The sequence below is a fragment of the Schistocerca serialis genome, chromosome 1 (assembly GCF_023864345.2).
Source record: "Schistocerca serialis cubense isolate TAMUIC-IGC-003099 chromosome 1, iqSchSeri2.2, whole genome shotgun sequence".
Classification (NCBI taxonomy): Eukaryota; Metazoa; Arthropoda; class Insecta; order Orthoptera; family Acrididae; genus Schistocerca; species Schistocerca serialis.
Window position 1 is genome coordinate 605,810,015 of NC_064638.1, and position 16,488 is coordinate 605,826,502.

The following is a 16,488-nucleotide window of genomic DNA, read 5'->3' on the forward strand; positions in this document are numbered from 1 at the left end:
GTTGCTCTTTACATCCTCGTGCCCATTTGCAACAGCCTTTTTGCTCTTCATTTATAATTTTGTTCTGTGTTGTATCTGTTATTAATTTCTGTGTAATAACTGAAGTTAATATTTTGTATATTGTTGGTAGGCATGTTATGGGGCGATATTTAGCTGGGTTTGCTGTGTCTGCTTGATCTTTAGGTTTCAGATAAGTTATTCCATGTGTAAGTGTATCAGGGAATGTGTATGGATCTGCAATGTAACTGTTAAATAATTTAGTTAGATGTGAAAGTGTTGAGGTGAACTTCTTTAGCCAGAAATTTGCTATTTTATCTTTTCCAGGGGCTTTTCAATTGTGAGTGGAATTAATTGCTGGGGTGACTTCATGCTGCAAAATTATCACTTCAGGCATCCGCAGTATCATCTTGTATGTGTCTGTTTCTGCTTGTATCCACCGTGCATGCCTGTTATGTTGTACCGGGTTTGACCATATGTTGCTTCAGAAGTGTTCCATGTCTGTTATGCTTGGTGGATTGTCTATTTTAATGTGTGTGTTATCTATTGTCTGGTAAAATGTCTTTTGGTTTGTGTTGAATGTTTGGTTTTGTTTCCTTCTATTTTCACTTTTTTTGTATCTTCTAACTCGTTTGGCCAATGCTTGTAATTTCTGCTTCTTTTCATCTAATTGCTCTATCGCTTCTTGTTGTGAGATTTTACCCAACCTTTTTCGTTTTTTTTCTGACATTTCATTTCTTATAAATTGTGTTAGCTGTCCGATGTCTTTTCTCAGTTTTTCTATTCTGATCTTTAGCCTGTGTTGCCATGCTGGTTTTATGGGTTTCTTCTGTGTGTTGGCTGGTTCTGATCTCTGCCTAGTGTGTGTATTTAGTGTAGTGAGTGCTCCTATATAAACCAGTAGTTGTAACTCTTCCATAGTTGTGTTTTGATTTATTTTGTTGTGTATGATTGTGTTGATAGTTTTTATTGTTGTTTCGACTTGTGGGTTATTGGGCAGTCTATGCAAGAATGGTCTAATGTCTGTATTTGTGTCTTTGTATTCTATATATGTCAGCTGAAATTTCTCTTCTATATCTAACATGTGTGTCACTTCGTGTTCTATTGGTGCTTGTTCTGGTGGCTGTCTTAAGATTTCGTTTTCCTCTGATTGTTTAATTGATGCGTGTTAGTCTTTGTTTGTTTGCTCTGGGATGTTTGAGTCCATTACTGTATTTTCTTCTTCTTCTGACTGCACATTATTTTGTTCCAGTATTTGTTGTACTTGTTGTTTGATGTTTTCTAATTCTGACTGGGGTATCCTGTTATTTTTGATTATTACACGGATCTGATCAGCTAGTCGTTGTTCTGTTAAAAATTTTAATTCTGGGTATCTGATAATAAATGTTGTGTATACTTGTGATCTGTATCCAGTTGTGTTGGTTCCTAGGTTTGTTGCTTGGTAATAACAGAACATGAGGCGTCTATTAACTTCATCTGACCATCTCATCCTCTGTCTTTGTTTTCCTTCTAGGGTGGTTGGAGGAAGCATATCCTGCAAAACACCTCTATTTGGATTTAAATCATTTTCCAGTTGGCTAGCAGTGTCGTTACCATTGTGGGCGGGCATAGGGTTCAAGCGTCGTCCCCGACCATGACGGTGCTTGTCCGAGGCTTCTTTAGTTCTGTCCTGAACCAAGTAATCACACTAAAAGGGAGGTTAGCCCTATTAGTGGTTTGTTCTTTTCGTCGCCTTTTACGACTGGCAGAACATACCGGAGGCCTATTCTTTTCCCGGGCCTCCACTGGGTTTATTATTATTATTATTATTATTATTATTATTATTATTATTATCCATGCTAGGCCATCCTGTACCATGTGATGCGACATTTTCAGGGTTTCGTTTTAGCTTGCCTGTGTGCCCGTATTACTTTCACTCGCTCAGAATTGGCTTTCTCCGCTCTTCAGACCAAGATGCGTCGGTCTTCTTTGCTTTTTCTGCCAGGCCAACTGCCTGCTCGTGAATTTCCTGTCCAAAAAATTTGTGTCTGGTATACATAGTGTTATTTCTGCTTCCTTCACGTTGTCTTTAACTGCAGCGCTCCATTTTTTGCTTCAGTTTTAAATTAATCAAGTGTTTCATAGAATTTCACAACCTATATAGTTAAGCTGGTTCGTCCATTTCATTTAATAAGCCTATAGAATTTTAGCCAAAGTTTTTTTTTTTCCTTACGTGAATAAATGTTGGTATACTTCTCATTTTATTTATTTGTTCTTCAACATAAATTAGGTCTAAAATCTTACTGATTGCTTTTACTTCTCTCTGTTGGATTTGTTAAATGTCCTTTCTGTTTAAAATGAGTATTTCAGCCAACAAAAGGCAGTTTGGTTTGACTACCGTGTTGTAATGTATCAGTTTTGTGTATTTTGAGATGGATGTTTTGTTATAGATGTCTCCTGTAAGCCTGAAAGCTGTTTCCATTTTGTGACAACGAATTCGTAACCAGTCGTCTCGAGAACGGTTTTCTGAATAGTTTCCTCCAAATATTTGAATTGAGGAACTCTCTATTCTCCCGCATTTAGTTTCTAAAATTTTGAATGCCAGGTTGTTGCTAGACGTGTGTTTTGTTTCTTCAAATGTTGTTTGGAGATCTACTCTTTCTGGTGTTTCTTTAAGAATTTCTGTTTTTGCTGTTTCAGTGTCCTGACATAGATCGCCAGTTCGTCTGCAAAAAGGTAAGCAGTCTGTCCTATTATTTCTAATTTGATTAATTTGCCAATTTTAAGCTCTGATATCAGTTTCCGCCGTTCTTGAACTATTGGGGCAGTGTTTAAAAAAAAGTAGTTTGTCACCTTGCCTCACTCCTGTTTGAATTTCAAAACTTTACGGAAGTAATTTTACCCTAGATTTTGTGCAGTTTTATGTTTATTAGTAACTGCTGTGGTTTTGAAGTCCAGACCTTGTGCTTTGAGGATCTGGAAGAGATAATTAACGATCCACTGAGTAAATAAGCCTTTTTTTAAAAATCTGCGAATGTACCGCACAATCTACTTTCTTATAACAAGATTTTTGATGATTGAGGATTAGCTTTTGATGATTAGTTTCAGGATCAATATTTGTGCTGGGAAAGCTCTCCTTTTCATGTAGTGGATGAATGGATGAAATTTTCCTATCATTTGGAATCTTCTCAGTAAGCCAAATGTTTTGCAAAATTGGAAATTTATGGTAAAGTTTTATGGGACCAAACTGCTGAGGTCATCGGTCCCTAAGCTTACACACTACTTAATCTAACTTAAGCTAACTTACGCTAAGGACAACACACACACCCATGCCCGAGGGAGGACTCGAACCTCCGACGGGGAGAGGCACCCGGGCCGTGACAAAACGCCATAGACCGCGCGGCTACCCGCGCGGCCAAATGTTTTGCATGCTCAGTCTAATTTGTATTGGGCCAATTGATTTCAGGAATTATGCAGCAAGTCTGCCTTTACTAGACGCTTTTTGTTTTTTAAGCCTTTAATTTGTCTAACAATTTCCTCATTTGGTGCCTGTGGATCTGGATTGGCTTTTAGTGCAATTTCTGACAGAAATCTGTTTATGGGTTCTTGGCAATTTAGAATTTCCTTAAAAATATTTGCAGCGTTCTCTGTAGTTTTCTTGGTTGTTAAGTGCCAGTTGCCCATTTTCCTCCTTGAAGCAGAAATTTTGGATCTTGTATCCATGTACACTGCTTGACAAATCCTAAGAAACAGAAGTATTATTGGACAGAAATAATCACAAACAATGACGGACGACATGAAACACAGTACGTAAGTTGGCATATTCGTTGAGAAACATAACTGCCAAAACCATCCCAGGCTTGCGCTGTAATCTTTAGGACCTAGACATATGCAGCCCATTCCCCATGTTCAATGTCTTCACTTCCTGTTGTGTCCGACAACACAGCGGTCCCGTGCGGGCGGGCATTGTCATACACAAACAGGAAGTCGAAACCTACCTCACTACCTCGAGCATCATCAGTTATTTTTCTCCCCAAACAGCAGAACTCGTCTACTACTTTAAGTGTCTCATTTCCTAATCTAATTCCCTAAGCATCACCTGATTTAATTCGAATTCATTCCGTTATCATCGTTTTGCTTTTGTTGATGTTCACCTTATATCCTCCTTTCAAGACACTGTCCAATCGGCTCAACTGCTCTTCCAGGTCTTTTGCTGTCTCTGAAAGAATTACAATGTCGTCGGCAAACCTCAAAGTTTTTTTTCCCATGGATTTTAATTCCCGCTCCAAATTTTCCTTTTGTTTCCATTACTGCTTGCTCAATATACAGATTAAATAACATCGGGGATAGGCTACAGCCCTGTCTCACTCCCTTCCCAACCACTGCTTCCCTTTCATGCCCTTCGACTCTTATAACTGCCATTTGGTTTCTGTACAAACTGTAAATAGCTTTTGGCGCCCTGTATTTTACCTCTGCCACCTTCAGAATTTAAAAGAGAGTATTCCAGTCTAAATTGTCAAAAGCTTCCTCTAAATCTACAAACGCTGCAAAATGTAGGTTTGCCTTGCCTTAATCTACCTTCTAAGATATATCGTAGCGTCAGAATTGCCTCACATGCTCCAATATTTCTACGGAATCCAAACTGATCTTCCCCCAGGTCGCTTGTGCCAGTTTTACCACTCGTCTGTAAAGAATTGGTTTTAGAATTTTGCATCCGTGACTTATTAAACTGACAGTCCGGTAATTTTCACACCTGTCAACTCCTGCTTTGTTTGGATTTGGAGTTATTACATTCTTCTTGAAGTCTGAGGGTATTTCGGTTGTTTCATACATCTTGCTCACCAGATGGTAGAGTTTCGTCATGGCTGGCTCTCTCAAGGCTATACGTAGTTCTAATGCAGGGGTTCCCAACAAAATTTTCTCGAGGATCCCCCCATCGAGCATGATTGGTACCTTGTCATATCACAGTATCAAGTACCTAAAAAAGCCAAATTAAGAGTCTTTTTATACTTTTTCTATTTTTGGTACTTAGAAAAAACATTTATATATTCATTACTGAAAAAATATTGAGCTTAAACCTTTTTCAATTTAGCCATCATTGTTATTGTTAAATTTTTGATTATTGCTCAAAATCTTTGTCTTCAAATCTGGGTGTCTAGTATAATAATCTCCTTAAAAAAATAAAAATTGAGTATGAACTGAAAATGACAGGAAAAAATTAAAACTGATTGTATTGGTCTTTCAAGTGTACTACACCTGAGATTGCATGGAGTACACATGTGTGAAAAATAAGGCATACCGCAGAACTATTTGCCTCTATCTAATTCTAGTTTTGCGCTAGAGTGTGCTAGTGTCAGTTGGCTCTAGGAAGACGCTAGACGCAGAAGTTAGCGTTCGCTAAAGGTCTGCTCATGCAAGAAGCGTCCAAAATAAAAAATCTGTTATCATACAAAATATATTTAAGTTATTTTTTATTCTAATAGCATCTTGCGGACCCCTCTGGCATAGCTCGCGAACCCCCAGGGGTCCGCGGACCACCTGTTGGGAACCACTGTTCCAATGGAATGTTGTCTACTCCCTGGGCCTTGTTTCGACTCAGGTCTTTCAGTGCTCTGTCAAACTCTTCACGCATTATCATATCTCCCATTTCATCTTCATCTAGGTCCTCTTCCATTTCCATGACACTGCCCTCGAGTACATCGGCCTTGTGCAGATCCTCTATATATTCCTTCCACCTCTCTGCTTTCCCTTCTTTGCTTAGGACTGGTTTTCCATCTGAGCTCTTGATATTCATACAAGTGGTTCTCTTTTCTCCAAAGGGCTCTTTGATTTTCCTGTAGGCTGTATCTATCTTTCCCGAGTGATATATGCCTCTACATCCTTACATTTGTCCTCTAGTCATCGCTGCTTAGCAGTTTTGCACTTCCTGTCGGTCTCATTTTTTAGACGTTTGTAATCCTTTTTGCCTGCTTCATTTACTGCATTTTTATATTTTCTCCTTTCATCAGTCGAATTCACTATCTCTTCTGTTACACAAGGATTTCTACTAGCTCTCGTTTTTTTTCCTACCTGATCCTCTGCTGCCTTCACTATTTCATCTCTCAAAGCTACCCATTCTTCTTCTACTGTATTTCTTTTCCCCGTTCTTGTCAAGCGTTCCATAATGCTCTTTCTGAAACACTGTTCATAATCAGTAAATTGTGGCCAGAGTCCACATCTGCCACTGGAAATGTGTTACAATTTAAAACCTTGTTCCTAAATCTCTGTGTTACAGTTATATAATGTATCTGAAACCTTCCAGTATCTCCAGGCCTCTTCCACATCTACAACCTTCTTTCATGATTCTTAAACCAAGTATTAGCTATTATTAAGTTATACTCTGTGCAGAATTGTACCAAGCGGCTTCCTCTTTCATTTCTTAACCCTAAGCCATATTCACCTACTACTTTTTCTTCTCTTCCTTTTTCTGCTATCGAGCTCCAGTACCCCATGAATATTAAATTTTCGTCTCCTTTAATTATCTTAAAAATTTCTTCCATCGCATCATACATTTCTTCAGTTTCTTCATCATCTGCGAAGCTAGTAGGAATATGAACTTGTACTACTAATGTAGGCGTGGGCTTCATGTCTACCTTGGCTACAGTAATGCGTCCACTATGCTGTTCGTAGTAGCTTATCCGCGCTTCTATTTTTTATTCATTATTGAACCTGCTCGTGCATTACCCTTATTCGATTTTGTGTTTATAACCCTGTATTCACCTGACCAGAAGTCTTGTTCCGCGTGCCATCGTACTTCTAATTCCCACAATATCTAACTTTAACCTATCCAGTTCCCTTTTTAAATTTTCTAACCTACTTGCCCGATTAAGCGATCTGACCTTCCACGCTCCGATCCGTAGAACTTCTGTTTTGTTTCTCCTGATAACGACGTCCTCCTGAGTAGCCCCGCCCGGAGATCCCAATGGGGATATTTTACCCAAGAAGACGTTATCATCATTTCACCGTACAGCAAAGCTGCATGACCTCGGGAAAAATTACGGCTGTAGTTTCCCCTCGCTGTCAGCCGTTCGCAGTACCAGCACAGCAAGGTCGTTTTGGTTGATGTTACAAGGCCAGATCAGTCAATCATCCAGACTGATGCCTCTGCAATACTGAAAAGGCTGCTGCCCATCTTCAGGAACCACATGTTTGTCTGGCCTCTCAACAGATACCCCTCCGTTGTGGTTGCACCTACGATACGGCTATCTGTATCGCTGAGGTACGCAAGCATCTCCACCAACGACAAGGCGAGAGTAATGAATGACACGTTAAATCTAAGGGAAGAAGACAGTGAGAATAACAGACTGTGCCCGCAGACCCGAACTCTGTATCTGCGCTTGCTGACAGCGAAGAGGGCTAAGCGCCAAAATTTCCCAGTTGGTGTCGCGCCGCGGCAAGCGCGGGAAAGTCCGGATATGTTCGCATCTCGCTGTGGCGGCCACGGGCGTTTCTTGATGAAAGCGGGCAGTTTTTGCTTTCCCCGCGCCGCTCCGCAGTAGCAAATTGCGTCAGAGCTGGAGCGAATTACAGGTCGTAATAACATGACGCGGATCCTTGCGCACTCGTTGTGTAATGGTCTCGGCTCAGCAGTAATAACGAGACACTAATTAAGGTCGCGGCGCGCGGTTCGGCCGGCCGATTATTTAGGCGGCCGTAATTACAGCGGCAGCGGCTGTGTCAACACTTTTAGCGGCGCGAATAGGAGCTCGGGCCGCTTTGTGGCTTCTTCCCTGCCCTGCCCTGCCCCGCCAACTTTTTCTCTCATCTACTCCAGAGGCCGCGTCTCTCAAAAGATCGCCGACTGGGCGGGTTGGAGGGCGCTGAGTCACCTGCGCCGGATCAGTTTCTTCTCGCCACCAGCAGAATAGCCCCTGTAATGCGCGGCCTTCACGTGTGTGTGTGTGTGTGTGTGTGTGTGTGTGTGTGTGTGTGTGTGCTACACGCTGAATAGTTGACCGTCACCTTGGCGAGCGCGCTTAATAACGCGATAATTGAATTTCGGCGGCTATTTGCGAATTGCTTTTACACGATGAAGGCGGGAATGTACCGGCGTAGGTCATTTATTTGACATTTGTCCCTGGGGAGGCGTACAACAGTTTGCAACATTTCACGAAGCACCTTCAGGCGCGAGTGAAGTAGCACGTCTCCATGAAGCTTTCGCACTTATTAAATGTACTGCTCTTCTTTGGATCTTTCTATTTCTTCTATCAATCCGATCTGTACAGATCCCATATTGAACAGCTGTATCCAAGTATTGGTCGAACGATTGTTTTGTAAGCTACTTTTTTTTATTAAAGGACTACATTTCCTGTGGATTCTTCCAGTGAATCTCCGTCTAGCATCAACCTTACTCGCGATAGATTTTATGTGGTCGTCAGATCGCTCCGTTCGCATACTTCTAGGCATTTTATGGAAGTAACAGCTTCCAGCGAATGTTGTGCAATAGTGTACTCGTCAAGTAACAGATATTTCTGTCTATGTATTCGAAATACGTTACATCTGTTTTTGTTGACGACCAATAGCCAGTCCCCGCAGCAAGTACCGGTACTCCGTGCATTTCATTGCAATTTTCTAGCGTTGCAACGTTTCTGTATAAAACAGCATCATCCGCGAAAAGCCTCACGGAACTCCCGACGTTATCCATTAGGTCATAGTCCTATGACACTCCCTCAGTGTTCGCTTCTCTGTTCTCTGCTGCTGTACGCTGATATCACGGGGTTACTAGACAAGTAACAGAAACGTCCAGCTCATGCTGCGCAGACGTCAGATCGCCTGCGACGACCAGGTATCGTGAGCGAAGAATAGAGAGACTGGCACGGAGACAGGGCCATGTGCCTAAGGAATCAATAAAGAAAGCTCCTAATTGGACTCCAAAATTGTGAGGAGCTGAGGGCCACAGTGCTCAGAAGGGTGCGTGAGCTCTGTTCACTGCTAAACGCGACATCCACGCTCCCACAAGACCTTGGAGTTCTGCCGCGATGAGTTTTGGAGTATGCGACAGGTGTCTGGTAAAATGCGACCGGTGCACATATCTATCGCTTGCAGAGGATGTAAAATCGAGGTCTTAAACTTGCACTTATCTCGAGGTTTCCCGGCCGCAGAACTCCATCCGGTGACCGGAACACCTTACGTTAGGATGTTGGGAATTGGTCAAAGAGATCTAGAAGAACTGTACAAATTCACAGAAGCAACGTCCCGCTAGCTAAGCATTAGGATGAAGCGCCACAAGTCATTACGTGGGCACACCTGCTGGGGGAATAAGATTGTTCAAAAATGGTTCAAATGGCTCTGAGCACTATGGGACTTAGCATCTGAGGTCATCAGTCCCCTAGAACTTAGAACTACTTAAACCTACCTAACATAACGACATCACACACATCCATGCCCGAGGCAGGATTCGAACCTGCGACCGTAGCAGTCACGCGGTTCCGGATTGAAGCGCCTAGAACCGCTCGGCCACCGCGACCGGCTAAGATTGTTCCTTTCAGCATAATAGTGTAATATAATTTCGTACACAGACTAGAGCTGGTACGAGGGTGCTTAATTACATCTTAGTGAGAATTAAGAAACTAGCCAACGTAGATCCCAAAAGTTTGAAATCGATACCAGATAAGACTATCACGAACAAGTGCCACTAGAATTGAATCAACGAGGAAGCGTGAAGAAACAGCTCAGAGGGGTAAGCCTTCAGAGCAGAACGAAAGACAAGGCTTCCCGTCAAAAGTGTCTGGCTACATCCCAAGAAAATGGTGAGAACTTATAAGCGACACAAGCGCTGAGAAATACCCAGAGATTTCCATTTGCGTGGGGAAAATCAATAACTTTTCCTCTAAGCTAGCTCCCACCTGTATGGAAAGGCGCTAGAGACCGCTAGGGCAGGCGGCAGGTAGCACGGTTAACTTATGTCATTGACTACCGAATCTAATAATATACTTAAGCCAATCATACACAAGGAGTTTCAAGACGAAATTTCTAGAACGTGATAATACCGCGCAATGGGAGATTTGGGATGCTGCTTTAAGACGCTAGCGGGAGGTACCGTCAGGCGATGTGCGATAAAAGTAAAGTCCCAGTTCTCGTATCTGTGTTACAACGCAGTACAACGCTGAATACATTTATACGAGATAGTCTGCATTGATGTGTGTTAGTGATCTATCTACATTTACACTGAACAAACCACTGTGAATTGTATAGCAGAGGATACCCCACAGCGTACCAGTAGTTTATGTTGATCAGAGTTAAAAAATAAATAAAGAAAGAAAAATGATACAATCTAGGCATGAGATTTCATTAAGTGCTTAAAATGATGTCAGATCGCTTTAAAATTTAACCGAATCCCACACGTACCACACGGCGTCCCATGTGACCTTAAGCTGGCCAGACGATGGTGGTCTACGCGTCCTACATCCAAGTCACATTAGTTCCTCAGTTTACGGTGCCAGTGTTACGTCCACTATTCTGTACGGTATGGGCTACACAGATTCGTCGCTTCTGCTATTTCCGAAGTTTGCTTACAAATGATGATCCTGAACAATTCTTTACTCGAGGGTTCTATACGGCATTTCTAATGAAGCGTTGCATCCTATTGCAGGACAGTAGCCACATTCAGTAGCTCGGTTTGGAATTCCACGCACAAATGGCCTTCGTTTAGGTAAATCTCGCCATCTCCTTTATATACATGGAAAAATGCGTGAGATAATGCTCTCTTGTGCTACGTGTTTATTACGACCGGTTTCTGTCATTGGATATCCTCAGAAGAAAAATTTACTATCATATCAATAACTGATCGTAGTCAAAATATGTAAAACAATTTAGACAGCATATTGCTTGCCACTGTTCGAGCCATATTGCTTTAGTGCTCTAAACTTATGTTGACTGTTTTAAGTATTTTGACTATGATCGGGTTATTCTTTGTATATGAAGATATGTATGACCTGTGACGGGATTGTAATTTTCTCTTCAGTGAGGATGGTCATTGAACGAGACCAGTCGTAATAAGTAATATAAGACAGCATTGTGACATGCAGTACGTATATTCTGTAAGCTGTCGCGAGAAAATAAAAGAAATCCATTATAAGCTACATAGCACCTAATATCGGGAAAGGACCAAAAAATGAAAAAACGTCAACTTTAGCTGACTACGCTTCTTTTTTCTTCGCATAAATCATCGGAATTTTGCCATTGTTGTACCGAGGAGACGGGCCGAGAAGAGCCCATTGTAGAAAGACACTCGGGACACTGTAGTCTAGAGATCTATCAGCTTTAATATCACCATTAGTGGTTATTAAGGTTACATTAACTTTTCGGTAGTATGTATTCAGCATTCTTTTGTTCCTCTGATGCTGAAGTAGAAAATGCAATTTTTTAGCAAGGCAGTCTTAGTGCTCATGTTGCAGGTGTCGCAATGGAAGATTTCCAAGACCTTACAGTTCCACGGCGTCCATCGCGATGCGTAACCGGAGCTCTGCTGGTATCACACGTAATGAGTAAATGACTGCATCACTCCACCATGCTACTCCTGACTGTGGAACATATGGAGCTCGTTGTGCGGTTAGCATCAACCATAACCACGCAATAAATGATAACAGCTGTTATTGAATCGATACCTTCAGGATGTCAGCAACATATTGAGCACACAGAAATGACACGTGTAGTCATAAGTGTTCGTATATGCTCAGAGAGGAACTTGGTAGTAGTATTGTTTGATTGCTGCTTGCCACGACTTTTGATGTCCACCAGAACTTTCGTAGGCACACCCTTAAGTAATGTTGCAGTTTTATTTTCTTAGAGTATTCTTTGTAGAGGTTTGTGGATTTGTATGCCCACCATTAACGTCTCACTGAATTTTCAATTTGTTAATGGGTTACCAAATGGTGGCCTTTAAGAAGTGTGCTTCAGTCTGGAACCGCGAGACCGCTCCGGTCGCAGGTTCGAATCCTGCCTCGGGCATGGATGTGTGTGATGTCCTTAGGTTAGTTAGGTTTAAGTAGTTCTAAGTTCTAGGGGACTGATGAGCACAGATGTTAAGTCCCATAGTGCTCAGAGCCATTTGAACCAATTTAAGAAGTGTACTTTTTAAAACGTGCGGCATCATTTAGTTACTGGGAGGAATAATCTGACAGTCCCAGGAGAATTATAGAATATTTAGAATCAAAAATCAAATACTCAAAAATACAGAAACGACCAACCGAAAGAAGTTTGGGCTTTAGAAAGCTACTTTCGGTAGCACTTCCATTTTATTTACGCGAAGGCATCAGGCTTTGTCAAATGCACTACCGTGATATTAAATTTTTGCACTGCTGAGGGCAGGTATGTTAGAAGTGGACTGTAGTGACTGGAGCAGAAAACCTACTGTTTTACCTCTTGAAGAAATTTGACATGGCATTTCGGTGAGAAGCGCTTATGATGAACAACATAATGAAGTAGCGCATGCGTGCTACATTTGTATGCCAAAAGCACTATGTTTCCTGAAACATAGGTGGAATCGGCCGCTGTAACTGAGATTTTGTGACTGGAAATAAAATATCGAAGAATCAGCTAATACAGATATGGCTGTGGAAGATGGTTTATCCAGAGAGTATGTGACATCCAAATCGTACTAGTGTACGTTTACTTGCTCTCGTAAGTCCAAAATTCTCTCTCTGTTTGCAATATCCAGAACGATCCACGATGACATTTATTATATGCTTGTCGTGCAAGTGGTTGTCATTACGGGTAATTCGTTAAGGTGGAGTTTAACGTGTTGTTCGTCTATCTCAACCTTTCACGTAGTTTTCCCTTATTTATTAGACGAGAGACCTGTGTGCGCAACACTGGCTGGTTCTGCTCTTTCTCCTCTCTCTCTGAAAGCGACAGTAAGGCGGGCGACCACAGGAAGTGTCTAGTACTTCCATCTTTCCAGAGTTTTAAGCGAGGAGAGCGCGGGCACGTGAATTACGGCTGGCAGCTTCTCTGGGGATGTCGAGTCTCACGAGCACCCACGACGACGACCGAGGCGGAGTACACGGGGCAGGAATGGGTGCTGCGCCACCGTCGGCCGTAGTTGGGTGCAGCTCGCAGTGCAGGAGTGACTGCTGACCTCTAGGAACTAAACTCTTAACCACCAGCCTTATAACGATATCGGTTACATCAACTTGACCCTAGTACGGCCATATTCCTCGTAAGGAACATACTTCTCGCCCTTGCTTAATACGACCAATGTATATACTTGTACCTAGCATATAAGGTCATTTTTACCCTCAGTTAGCAAGAAGATTTTCCAATAATCATTGTACTGTGGAAGGAAATCTGTTGTAATATGGCAGCCTGGCACATTGTTCTCTCTCCTCTTCCGTCAACAATAGGTGTAGTATAGGCTCGTCACGTCATTGTTACCTCTCCTTGTAGTGAAAGAAAAAGAATTTGCCAAGAAATTAAAAAATGAGGAATTTGTGTGCAACAGTGGCGGGAATGACAGATTCAGGCAACGTGACGGTATTTCTTTCGGTAAAGTGAGCGGTGAAGCCAACAGTGTGAATACTGAAACAATCCAACAATGGCTCGCTACCCTGTGGCCTACGAAGCGTGGAGGGTATGCATTTTGTGACATCTTTAATGCACACGAGACTGGCATTTTCTTTAAATTGACGCCTGACAAAACCCTGAAATTCAAGGGCGGAAAATGCGTTGGTAGCTAGTTATCTAAAGAACAAATAATGGTTCTACTTTGTTGCTAACGCAGATGGAACTGAGAAACAAAAGTTTTTGGTGATAAGTAAATTTAAAAAAATCATAGGTGTTTTAAGCATGTAAAAGATCTGCCAGTGCACTTCACTGCTAATAAAAAGTCGTGCATGATCTCCGAACTCTTTGAAGCTGAAAGAAGGCTTTGGGATCGGGAACTTAGAAAAAGAAGACACTGACTCTTGTTGACAACTGTCGAGCACATCCTGCACTCTCTGGTCTGGAGAATATTAAGCTTGTTTTTCTTCTTGCAAATATTATAAGGATTAAGATAAGGAGATGGGTTGTCACCTAACCTATTCAACTGTGTGTTAGAAAAAGTTATTAGAGAGTGGAGGAAGAAAACGACTGAAGAAGGAATACAAAAAATCAGATTAGGAAGAATAAAGGATGGATTAGAAGTAGATTGCCTCGCTTTTGCTGATGACTTAGCGATTCTGGCAGGAAGTTTGGAAGAAGCAGTCAAACAGATCAATATTCTGAATGAAACATCAGAAAAATCAGGACTGAAAATCTCCTTTGAAAAGACAGAGTACCTAACCAATGTAAAAGAGGCACCGAACAATATGATTACAAAGTATGGCCAGATAAAGAAGGTTTCTAATTTCAAATATTTAGGGGAAACCATCCAGCCCAATGCTTCAGATAAAGAAGGAAATAAAACAAGAACAAGAAAAATGGAAATGGCATTCCAGCTAACAAAGAATGTGTACAACAATAAGTCAGTATCAATTAACGCAAAAATAAGGCACTACAACACTGTGATTAAGCCAGAGTGTCTGTACGCATCTGAATGTTTAGCAATGAACACTAACAAGGAAATGGAAGCTACAGCAAAAAAGGAGCGAAAAATCATTAGAAGAGTACTTGGGCCGAGGTTTGAGAATGGGACTTGGAAGCTTAGAAGTAATAGAGAAGTGTATGACAAAATTGAGAAAGTGGGAGATACTATGAGGAAGAGAAGAGTAAGCTTTTACGCCCATTTAAAAAGAATGAATGATGAAAGGCTGACAAAGAAAATATTCATGTTTTTTGACAAGAACCCCAGAACCCAAATTACCTGGTTCAAAGAAGTCAAAGCAGACTTAGAGGAGATGGGTATAAGAGAAGATGATATAACCAACAGAGACTTAATGAGAGACAAAATTCAACATTTTGAAGGATTTGAAGTGAAGAAGAGAAGAACTGGAGGAACAGTGTGGACAGAAGACCGAAGGGAGCAGCACAGAGAGAAGATGAAGACATATTGGCAGAAGAGAAAAGAGGAGGAGCGCAATAGGAGAAATGTACATTGAAAAATAGTTGTTTAACGCGGTCCCTAGACGGCCAAAATCGGAAAAAAATAAGCTTATTGCAGCCATGGACCAATGAGTAATTAGGAGTCTGAAATGCTAGTGTCGTAAGCTTATATTACTGAAAATGATACAGTGCAGTGAGAAAAAGTAGGATTATTTTATTACACTGATGGATGCGATCCGATGCACTACCAAAGCGTGGAGCAGGGTCAGAGACCAAACCGTCAAAAACTGTTTCCGTCATGCGGGATTCGCAACCGAAGAAATAAATGCCACCGAAACAGAAGATACGTTCGACGACACTGATGATCTGCCGCTGTCTGCATTGCTATCAGAAACCAACTGTATTCTCAGTCAGTGCGACTGTGAAATGTACGCAACAATAGGTGATGACCTAATTACAACCATGTGCCACACAACAGACTGAAAATGCGAATCTCCATTACAACTACACTCGTTTATAACAGCGTAATTGTCATGGTCCTTTGAATGTTGGTCAGGTTCCAATGTCAGGTAAACCCGTTCACGACAGCCAGGTCAGTTGCAGGTTACCTATCTAACGTCTTACAGGGGGAACAAAAATTCAGCTTTCAATATTTTGTGTAATTATTGACCGAATTTAAAAATTTAAAATTCTGTCATTATCTGCTGATTAAGAGGTATAATCTTACGTCAGAGGTTTAACACTGGAAGACAATTATTACAGTCAGAAAATGTGCATACGTCTTGCGGCAGCGTAATTCACTGCGCGCAATTACCCAGGTTATAATTACTCGTTCACTATTTGAGAATGGGAGCACTTAGTAACGTGCAACAAACTTTAAACATAGTTTCAAACATTTATGAAACTTTCTCTCTGAAACCCCTCGCAAAATGATGAAAGGAAGAAAGGTCGGTTACTACATTTTCGCCACAGCAGGCGTGGCATACCTGTTTATTACTTCTCTACTACTAACTTTATTGGGAACACATTTTGCAGACAGTATCCACATGCACCACATAATGTACCTGCAAAATTATCATTGTACGATTGTTTTCAGGATAGATGACGTCATAAAAATTGATATTCGTGAAATACTAGCTCTTGCTTAAAACCTGGTGCTGATTTTTCGCACTATGCTCACAATCAGTGTTTGATAATGGGAGCACTTAGCAGCTTCCAAGAAACGTTACGCATAATTTCAAATCTTTTTTAACTTTTGCGTCCATACATTCTTAACGTCAAATACTTAACATATTAACTTATTTATAAAGAAAGCAGAAGTTTAAAAGTGCTTTATACATGGGAAATGCGACTCTGTAAGGAATCTCTGACGTACTGGTTATTGACTAGTACCTGTGCCTGACACGCACACTTGTACTCTGTAAGCTGGTGGCACTCTGTGGACAGAAACAATTTCCCCCCTTACAACTGTGGGTTGTAAGCGAGGAGCTGCGCGGGGTAGCCGAGCTGTCT

General features: G+C 41.4%; 1 long non-coding RNA gene across 1 annotated transcript in view; it reads left to right on the forward strand.

Annotated features, from left to right (window-relative positions):
• LOC126477399 (uncharacterized) overlaps positions 1–16,488 on the forward strand; it is a 439,678-nt gene that overhangs the window by 131,574 nt on the left and 291,616 nt on the right. Inside the window, exon 2 of the long non-coding RNA XR_007587433.1 lies at positions 2,677–2,712. This is a non-coding gene — a long non-coding RNA (uncharacterized LOC126477399). The remainder of the gene's footprint in view (positions 1–2,676; positions 2,713–16,488) is intronic.